This window comes from Pleuronectes platessa, chromosome 22 (genome assembly GCF_947347685.1).
Source record: "Pleuronectes platessa chromosome 22, fPlePla1.1, whole genome shotgun sequence".
In the NCBI taxonomy this organism is placed as follows: domain Eukaryota; kingdom Metazoa; phylum Chordata; class Actinopteri; order Pleuronectiformes; family Pleuronectidae; genus Pleuronectes; species Pleuronectes platessa.
The window spans coordinates 9,305,135-9,313,492 of NC_070647.1; the positions used below are offsets into that span (position 1 = coordinate 9,305,135).

At 44.6% G+C, this 8,358-nt stretch overlaps 1 long non-coding RNA gene across 2 annotated transcripts in view; it reads right to left on the reverse strand.

Annotated features, from left to right (window-relative positions):
* The window catches only part of LOC128428939 (uncharacterized), a 50,085-nt gene extending 42,336 nt beyond the window's left edge, over positions 1–7,749 (reverse strand). For both annotated transcript variants that reach the window (XR_008333854.1, XR_008333855.1), the window contains exon 1: positions 7,536–7,749. This is a non-coding gene — a long non-coding RNA (uncharacterized LOC128428939). The remainder of the gene's footprint in view (positions 1–7,535) is intronic.
* Between the last annotated feature and the right edge of the window lie 609 nt (positions 7,750–8,358).

The window sequence follows — 8,358 nt, forward strand, 5'->3', positions numbered from 1 at the left end:
CTGGTGACCTCATGAAATTAAGCCCAGATTTTCAGAGATAATCTAAATCCAATCTCACAAAACAAAGATTTACTGGGATTAAAATGTGTAAAAAACCTCAAGTGAGACACTGAGTTATTCTATTCGGTTATGAAGCATTCCAATGGTTTAATTGAACTTTCTACAGTAAAAGACTTGCAGTAAATGAGGAAAAGCCAGAAGTGGCTCTTTACCAGAATAAAGCTGCAGTGGTAACATTACGCTGGTGTTACAGTACTTTTATGTTTACTTCTAAAGACTTTTACGATCATCCGATCGCACATTTTCCACTTTGGGTCATTTAAATGCTTTTTCTCGTTTCACATCACAGATACTTGCTCCATGAGTTCATCATCAATGCGACAACAATAAGAGTCCAACCTGTTTTGTTTTTTATCTATGAAGGTTCAAAACATTTCCAGTCAATTGGCCTGTGACTGACACTGTTTTTGGAGGGGTGTGTGAATGTGTGTGTGTGTGTGTGTGTGTGTTGGCAAATGAGTCAGTTACTCCTGTGACAACCTGCTATTCTTATTGTAATGATGTTGCCCCTGTTGTGTACTTTTGAGAGAGTTTCTCTGTTTGGATTTTGGATGGTCGTCTTTGTTTGCATTTTGAATTATTCACTTCCTGGTTTTTTCTCCTTCTTTTATCTAAATTATCCTGAGGGGTTATTATCTCTGTGAGTATTAGGGGATTATAATATGTAATCAGAGTAGAGCAGCACAAACTGTGTTAAACATATTTATTTCAACATTTAAAAATAGTAATTCAACATGCTTTATATGTAAATGTGTTTTATAAGTAAAACAAATTTAAATGCATAATGGAATTTTTTTTAACTAGCAGACTTTGTTGTCTGTATTCTTCAACAATGATGTAATTACTGGCGCAGAGAAAAAAGTGGTGTCTGAAAGTTTCTATTTAATTTAGCCTATAAGCTCAAGATGTAGTCTTCCATATAGAAGTAATATATAGTTAGCAGGAGTTAGTTAATGAGTGAGTGATTTTGGACACTGCCATGGAAAGAAGGATTAAAATTCCCAAAGTCCAACAAAAGGAGATTCTGAGTGGAAAACATAAATCAAAAGTCAGATCATGACACTAACCATATAGTCTCTGCTGAATATAGTTGCTGTAAAAGTTTGACATTTATAATCCCACTGTTCATCCAAAACTGTGAGTATGTTCACCACCAAGTACAAAAAACTAACAATACGCCGAGCTGATCCATGGTCATGTTTTCCTTTCTTCTCTCTGTGATTGATTTTCTTTCCTGGGGAATTTACGAGGAGCTGAGAAAAAAAAAAGAGAAAGAGAAGAGGAAGTATGAAGTTGCAATCAATCGTGCGGTTTGAGCGATGAGAATCATTTGTCTCCTTTATTCCCCCTATCGCCAGCTGACTCAAACCTTTTTAATCGTACATCAGGTGGGACCGCGGAGCGTCCTATTGATGGCATAATTACCAAAGTGCACGCGGGAGTCACAGTAATGACAGTGTCTGTTTTGCAACATGATAATGGTAATTTACTGTGTTTTGGCAAAGGCCGGAAAACCCTCATTTAACTAAAGCAGGGATGACAAAGAGCAAATTCATATTTACGGCTGCAGCTCGCTGTGTTGTTGAAGAAGAAGGGCTGCAGACGTCTTAGCTAAAGGGTTACTGCCTTGCTCGAGAGCAGACATAACATGCTACAGTTCCTCATCAGCATATCTGCAATCAACTAGACTGATGTTAAATATGTTGTTGTCTTATGGACATTTTCCTCTGTAGACCAGACCTTAATTTCATTTCAGCCTTCACGGTCTACCCATCCCATATAGACCGTGTCCACTGAAGGAGGCTGTATTGAGACACAGTGTATAACTTCTGCAGCAGACCACGTGTGACGAAGGAAAAACACACTGTCTCTCCTTCAAACCTTCCTTGCGTGTTTGTGTGTTTAAACCAGTGACCCACTGGTGACAAGCTTCTATCTTTAACCTCCTGGCGGCTGCAGCCTCCCTGCAGGGGTTTGAAGCCGGCGTGTTTACATTAGCAACATCATAAAGGGCTATTCTTAGATCACCACCAACACCACTGATCAAAACAGTGTGCATATCTGTGTGTGTGTAAGGATACAAATGGCGAATGACAAAAACACTTTGAGTGACCTGATAGGGGCTGGGACCCCCCCCACCCCCACCACCATAACAGCCCACCACCCTCTCCTCAACATTTACTGAGCCGGAAAAAGACTCAGGTGTAAGTAACACATAACCACTGACTGGTAACAGGGATGATGGGGCGCTGTCATTGAACTGCATTAATAAGACTACTGGGCTTACTTTAAACTGACAGGTAGTCTTCCTGTCACACACACACACACACACACACACACACACACACACACACACACACACAACACACCTTAAACACATACATGCAGGTCAAAGAGACACAATTACCCATGGGGAACTGGTGGGTGTGCGTGCTGTGTGCATTAACATGTATGTACACATATATGCTGCAGTTATACATATAACACACACACACACACCTGAAGCCACATACATGTCGGTGAAAAAGACAGAAACATACAGAGCTGGCAGGTGTTAAAATACCATACACACACGCTTATGTGTACCGGGCCTACACACACACTCACACACTTGTAGGTCAAAGACGCACAAACCACAACAAGAAAGTCTGCAATAAAATACTATTTAAGACAATACACTTCAACATATGATAGACGTCAAGTAACGGACACACACACATGTAGGTCAAAGACACACACACATAATATACTGATAGTTGTGTAATATAATACTGTTGAAGACACACACACACACAGATAAATCAAACATATGCACATACATATAGACTCATACATATCAAGTTACCCATATACACACACACAGTCTTATCGCACACAAGGCTATTTATACTGCCATCCCAGAAATGGATTACTCTCCATGTGACTGCCCGGAACGGCTGGCGTTGTGCACACACCTGCCCGGAAACCAGTCGAGCGTTTCCTCCTGCCTCAACCTGATAGTCCCATAACATGTGTCGCTCACTTCAGGCTACTTTTTCCTGTAATGGAACTGTCCTGTCGCCGATTCGTCACGACAGAGGACCAGAAACGAATAGTGGTATGGCACCATTAAGACGCGTGGCAGAAATGGAATGCCCACTGGTGTGTACACAGCTGGGATGGAGGGGGGGGAAAGGTCACGTCAAGGTTCCTCCAGACGTTGAACCGCCGTTATTTGTGGCTTTTTGATCGCGGCTTGACACAAATCCTCGGTTGCTCTGATAAAAAAAAAAAAAGAATCTACCAATCGATAACAAAATGAGCCATTTATTTTTTTATGCCCCCCACTCCCGTTTATCACCCATTTCCTTCCTGCAGTTCATCTTTTTTCCGTGCCTGCGTGCATCATCTTTTATCATTAGATCGGCTGCATGAGAGGCCATTAGAGAGAAATTGACCCAGCTCCCTGCTAGTCTCAGCAGGCTGCAGCCTCATCAGGCCGGGCCCCCGTCCTCGCTGTGACCGGGGCACGGCCGGCCATTACGATTGGAGGCAGATTGGCGTGCGGTAAAATAATTATTGATGCTTCACTTGGCCCTCGGGAATTGTGCATAAACATGCTCACGCACAGTCAAACACATTTACATGCTGGCAACTCACAAACAAGAGACAATTATTGATCCAGATCGCGGCTGCTCTGTCTGCAAGAAAACATCATGGACATTGTCAGCATACAACTTTGTAATAACCTAATAAAGAAATCTATGCAGTTATTGTAAATACAAATACTGTGAGACACATATTACAGTAAAGACGACAAATTCAACTTCTGGATTAAAACAAAAAAGTCTCTGATCCATGTTTGTCATTCGTTTTGAATGTGGCGACATCATTTGTTGCTGCACTGCATTGTGGTTCCTTCACATTGCTCACGATGCGTACGGCAGAAGTTGACCTGAACGAAATGCGCATAGGAGGCACCGGCCAATCACATTGTGTATAAACAAGCGGTCACGCTCCGGTGCTAGCCAATCAGATCATGTTAATGTGAGAGGCCGAGGCAGCTGGTGTGTGCTCTTCTGGTTTTATTTCCCGTTGTATTGACAGCTAGCGATGCAGGAAAGCCAACTATTGATGTGAGCATGAATGTTTTAACATCGTCATCATGATGATCGCTACGCCACCAAGCATCGGTCACGCCCCCCCGCCAACGCAACTTATACATGCAAGTTCAGAGGTGGTGCGTCAGTGTTTCATTCATTGGTAAAGCATGACTCAGCAAGTGTAATTGTGTTCTGTGTGTGTAAGCATGTTTGTTTATGGGTGTTTGAAAGAGAAAGAGGAAGGGAGGGAGCTTTTTACAAGCCGTGCAGACACGTGAATGCATGAGCCAAAGATCATTTCAAGGTTGCTTAGATAGTAGGGAGAGGGCAGCGACGCGAGAAGACACCGGGCCAGAAGATATAGACATGTGCACGCACACAGACAGACACACACACACACACACACACATGGTTTTTCTACTCCACTATCTCTGGAATATGTCCATGAATATTCATAACTCTCCTTAGATTGTGCACTTTTGCCTAGAAAGCATCGTGTGTGTGTGTGTGTGTGTGTGTGTGGATCTGTGTGTGTGTGTGGATGGTTGTCAGGGCTCATGGATCAGGTACAGAACTGCTAAGCTGCGAGCGAGAGCTCTCTGGGGGCTGTTTCTTGACAGACTTGCCACTTTTTTTTCTCAGCTGTGTGTGTGTGTGTCTGTGTGTGAGTGCGTGTTTGCGTGTATGTGCATGTGCGTGTGCATGCATTGTGTGTGTAAAAGCATCTGTTCCAAACCATCGGTGTCTCCTGCTTCTGAAATCCTGGCATGTAGGAGTGTGATGATGCAGAGTTTCACTGGTTTCATGAGACTGACAGACGTAATGACGGGATTTCCAAGAACTCACTCCTCCTCTTCTAAACATGCATCATTATGCAAATGTAGGATAAGTAGTTTGGTTACATTTAACATGAAACGATGCACATTTACCAACACCATAAGCAGGTTATCATCAGTGTGAAGTTCATTTATGCTTATTAACTGGGGCATCATTTCTATGAGGTCCTTGCAATGGTCATGGCCGTTTTCCTCATAACAAGTTATTCGCCTTTAAGAAACATACTGATTTGGGATTGTACAGCTGTTGTGATCTTGTGCAGACTCTCTCTAAATATGCATTCACATTACAAACAAATTCAATGCATAGATGTGAATAGACGTATATTTCCGGGCGGCGCTAAGAATGCAAACATGAGAAACTTCTTTCAATCCCTTCACCCGTGGGAGTTGAAATATGTGAACTGAAAGGTTTTGCATGTGATGTTGGGAGAGCCAAAATATGTATCTGCTACTTCACTTTACTATGAACCGAGCAAATTTAAGATTCAGCAGCTCCTGTTCCTCTTCTCCTCTTTTCCGGAGGATGGCGAATACTGACAAGTAGTGAACTCGTGTTAATTTCAAACACTAGGATCTGCAGCCAAACTTGCACAGATGATGCGTGTCATTGCCGAATTTCGCACCACGGCTGGTCTGAAAACACCATAACTCTCCTTAAAATCATTATTACATAAAAGGCACAGTCTTCTATCAGTCGGGGTCAGACACTGCCATCAACATGGGCCATTGCACCATGTCCAAAGTTCATACTGGTTCTGCCATAACGTGGCCACAACACTTGGCTTTGTAAGAGTTAGCAGATTTTTGATAATAGCCTTACAAATAATAATAAAAGCTTTTTTGTAAGAGATCGTTTTCTGTTGTTTTTGAATTTATATTTCTATTAGTCTTATTTTCAGTATTTGCCTTTGATTTGCCTCTGAAAGTTTGCAGTGAAAAAACAGAAAATGTGAAAAAGAGAGTTGGGGGGGGGGGGGGGATGCAACAGGAAATGCTGCGCGGCCACTACGTCAATAGGACGACCTGATGGAAAAATATTATTATTGGTGTCACGTTACAGTATCTAAATGCTAAGTAGACTCGGATATCGCTAATATCCTTCAAATGTTCCACAGATACTCTATTGTTTCGGTGCTGCTGTGTGACATCTTAAAATGATTAAAATGATCGGACTTGTAAACATACAACGTGCGGAATGCCTGCTAAACCGTGTAAGATTACAAACCGCAAGTCATATGCCTGGATTTATAAAAAACACACAGGCAGCTGCCGCGGCTTGGCATGCAGGGGATTGCAGGGTTTATTTATAGTCGACATGTGATTCCCGTGCCCTATCAAACCATCCGGTGGTGGCATAGGTGGCGAGTCGGTTGTTTGGGACGCAGCCGGGGCCGCCTGGCTCAGCCCGGCTCTGAATCACAGCGTCTGCCTGAAATGTAAATGTGAGATGACTCAGTGCGACTGCCGGACGACCTCGCCTCCGCTCTGACCCCGATGTTTACGTTACGATGAATTACATGCCGGTGAATGAATACACAATGACGGATTTATTGTACACACGCGGTCTGATATGTGTAGTCTACTTTCAATTAAACCACTCGTGTGGCCAGACTGTGACACCCCGCTGTTCAGCTCCCATCCACAAACGCATTTTTAACCAAGGCTAGAAATTTCTGTTCCTTTCATTTTTCTTGGCAAATGATTCAGAAACAGTGAAGCCTGAGTCTCTGATCATAGACTGAGAGGACTTTAACATATTCAGAGTTTAACATGCAGGTTCCTGGATCCAGGCCAACAGAGGTCTGAGAGAAAGATTTATTTCCTGCACTTAAGAGAGAATAACGAGTATTTTTATCCAGCCGTTTGCTCTCCAACTCTCACGGGAATAATTCAAGATAGATACTATGTTATGCTAAATAGGCAGATATTTAAAGTAGCACAGTAACATTGTGCAAAGTGGATTGGCACCTCGATGGTCAAAGCATGTTCCAGCTCCAAAGTTACATTTTATTTCATGATTATTTCAGTTGTCTCTCTGCAGACCTGGAGCTGTCGTCACTTTGGCCTGCTGCTACTATCACTATTTGGCCGCAGACTCGCCCGAAAAATGGTTTGGTCATCTCTGCAGGCGTCGAGGTGCCAGCTTGGCCCCGCGGAGCCTCTCTCCGAGCGGCTGGAACGTTCTAGCCAAGGCCCGGAGGAGGAGGGGGGAGGAGGGAGGAGGGAGGGGGGGGGGGGGGGAGGCTTCAGCGTTCACAGTGTGTCGCTATGAACAGCCGGCCTGTCTGCTGCTTGGCGCGGACAACAGACACACACATGCACATGAAACAGTCACAAAAAAGCAACGTAGTGAGGGAGCAAGTCAGTGGAGAGCCGGGCAAGACCGTGAGTGGGAGCCAGCGCTGGGCAGCGAATGTGTGTGTGAATGTGTGTCTGTGTGTGTGTGTGTGTGTGGGTGTGTGGGTGCGTAGGAGAGACTAAGAGAGAGTCTGGGCTCTTGCCAGTCAGAGAGGCAGCTAAATATGTCCTGTTTGGAACAGCGAACGCAGCTTACCGGGGTTATTCCAGGACGTTCTCCTCCTCTGCTGCTGCTGCTGCTCTGCCTCCATGTTTCTCTCTCCTCACTCCTCTCCTTTCTCCCTCTGCGGTTTAATGTAGACCTCATTTTGTGTCTGTTTCTAGGTGCCAAGGCCAGAGGGGGTTGTGTTTGACTGCGTGTGTGTGTGTCTATGTGTGTGTCTGTGTGTGTGTGTGTGTGTGTCTGTGTGTGTGTGTGTCTGCCAGCTGAAGCCGCCGCCGCTGTCTCGACGGCTGCTTTATTTTGGCTCCAGTTGCTATAGCGACCCTGTGGGACTTTCGGCGCGTCTGAACCAATGATCCATCAATGCTAACCAGCAGCAGCAGCGCACGTGTGTGCATGTGTGGACTGTAGTATTCTATCCATGCAGCACATACTATATAAATACAACCATCTGCTTAAAAAATCCTGAACGTTTATTCAACTCACATGACCTCAGCTCAGCGGGTCTGTGTTACGCCACGGGAGGGGGGGGGGGGGATTAACTGCACCGAGTTGCAAAATGACAAAGCGTTGCATGTTTGTCTCGGACTTCTGGTAAGTCTCTTATCGCTTCACACTACTGACCTCCCACCTTTAGCCCGAGTGTTTACCCGCCGAGGAGAATGTGGCCTTCTTCCCGAGCACGTCAATAGTGGAAAGGCCAGCGGTTACACAAGCGCTGTATTCCAGTAAAGCTGCCACCTCGCTGCCAAGCATCACTGTGGATCCAAACTGACCGTGCACAAGGGTCTTCTTGGACAAATCAATGAGAAGTCTCCCCAGCCGGGCAAACCCCCCCCAAACCCCTAAACCTGGT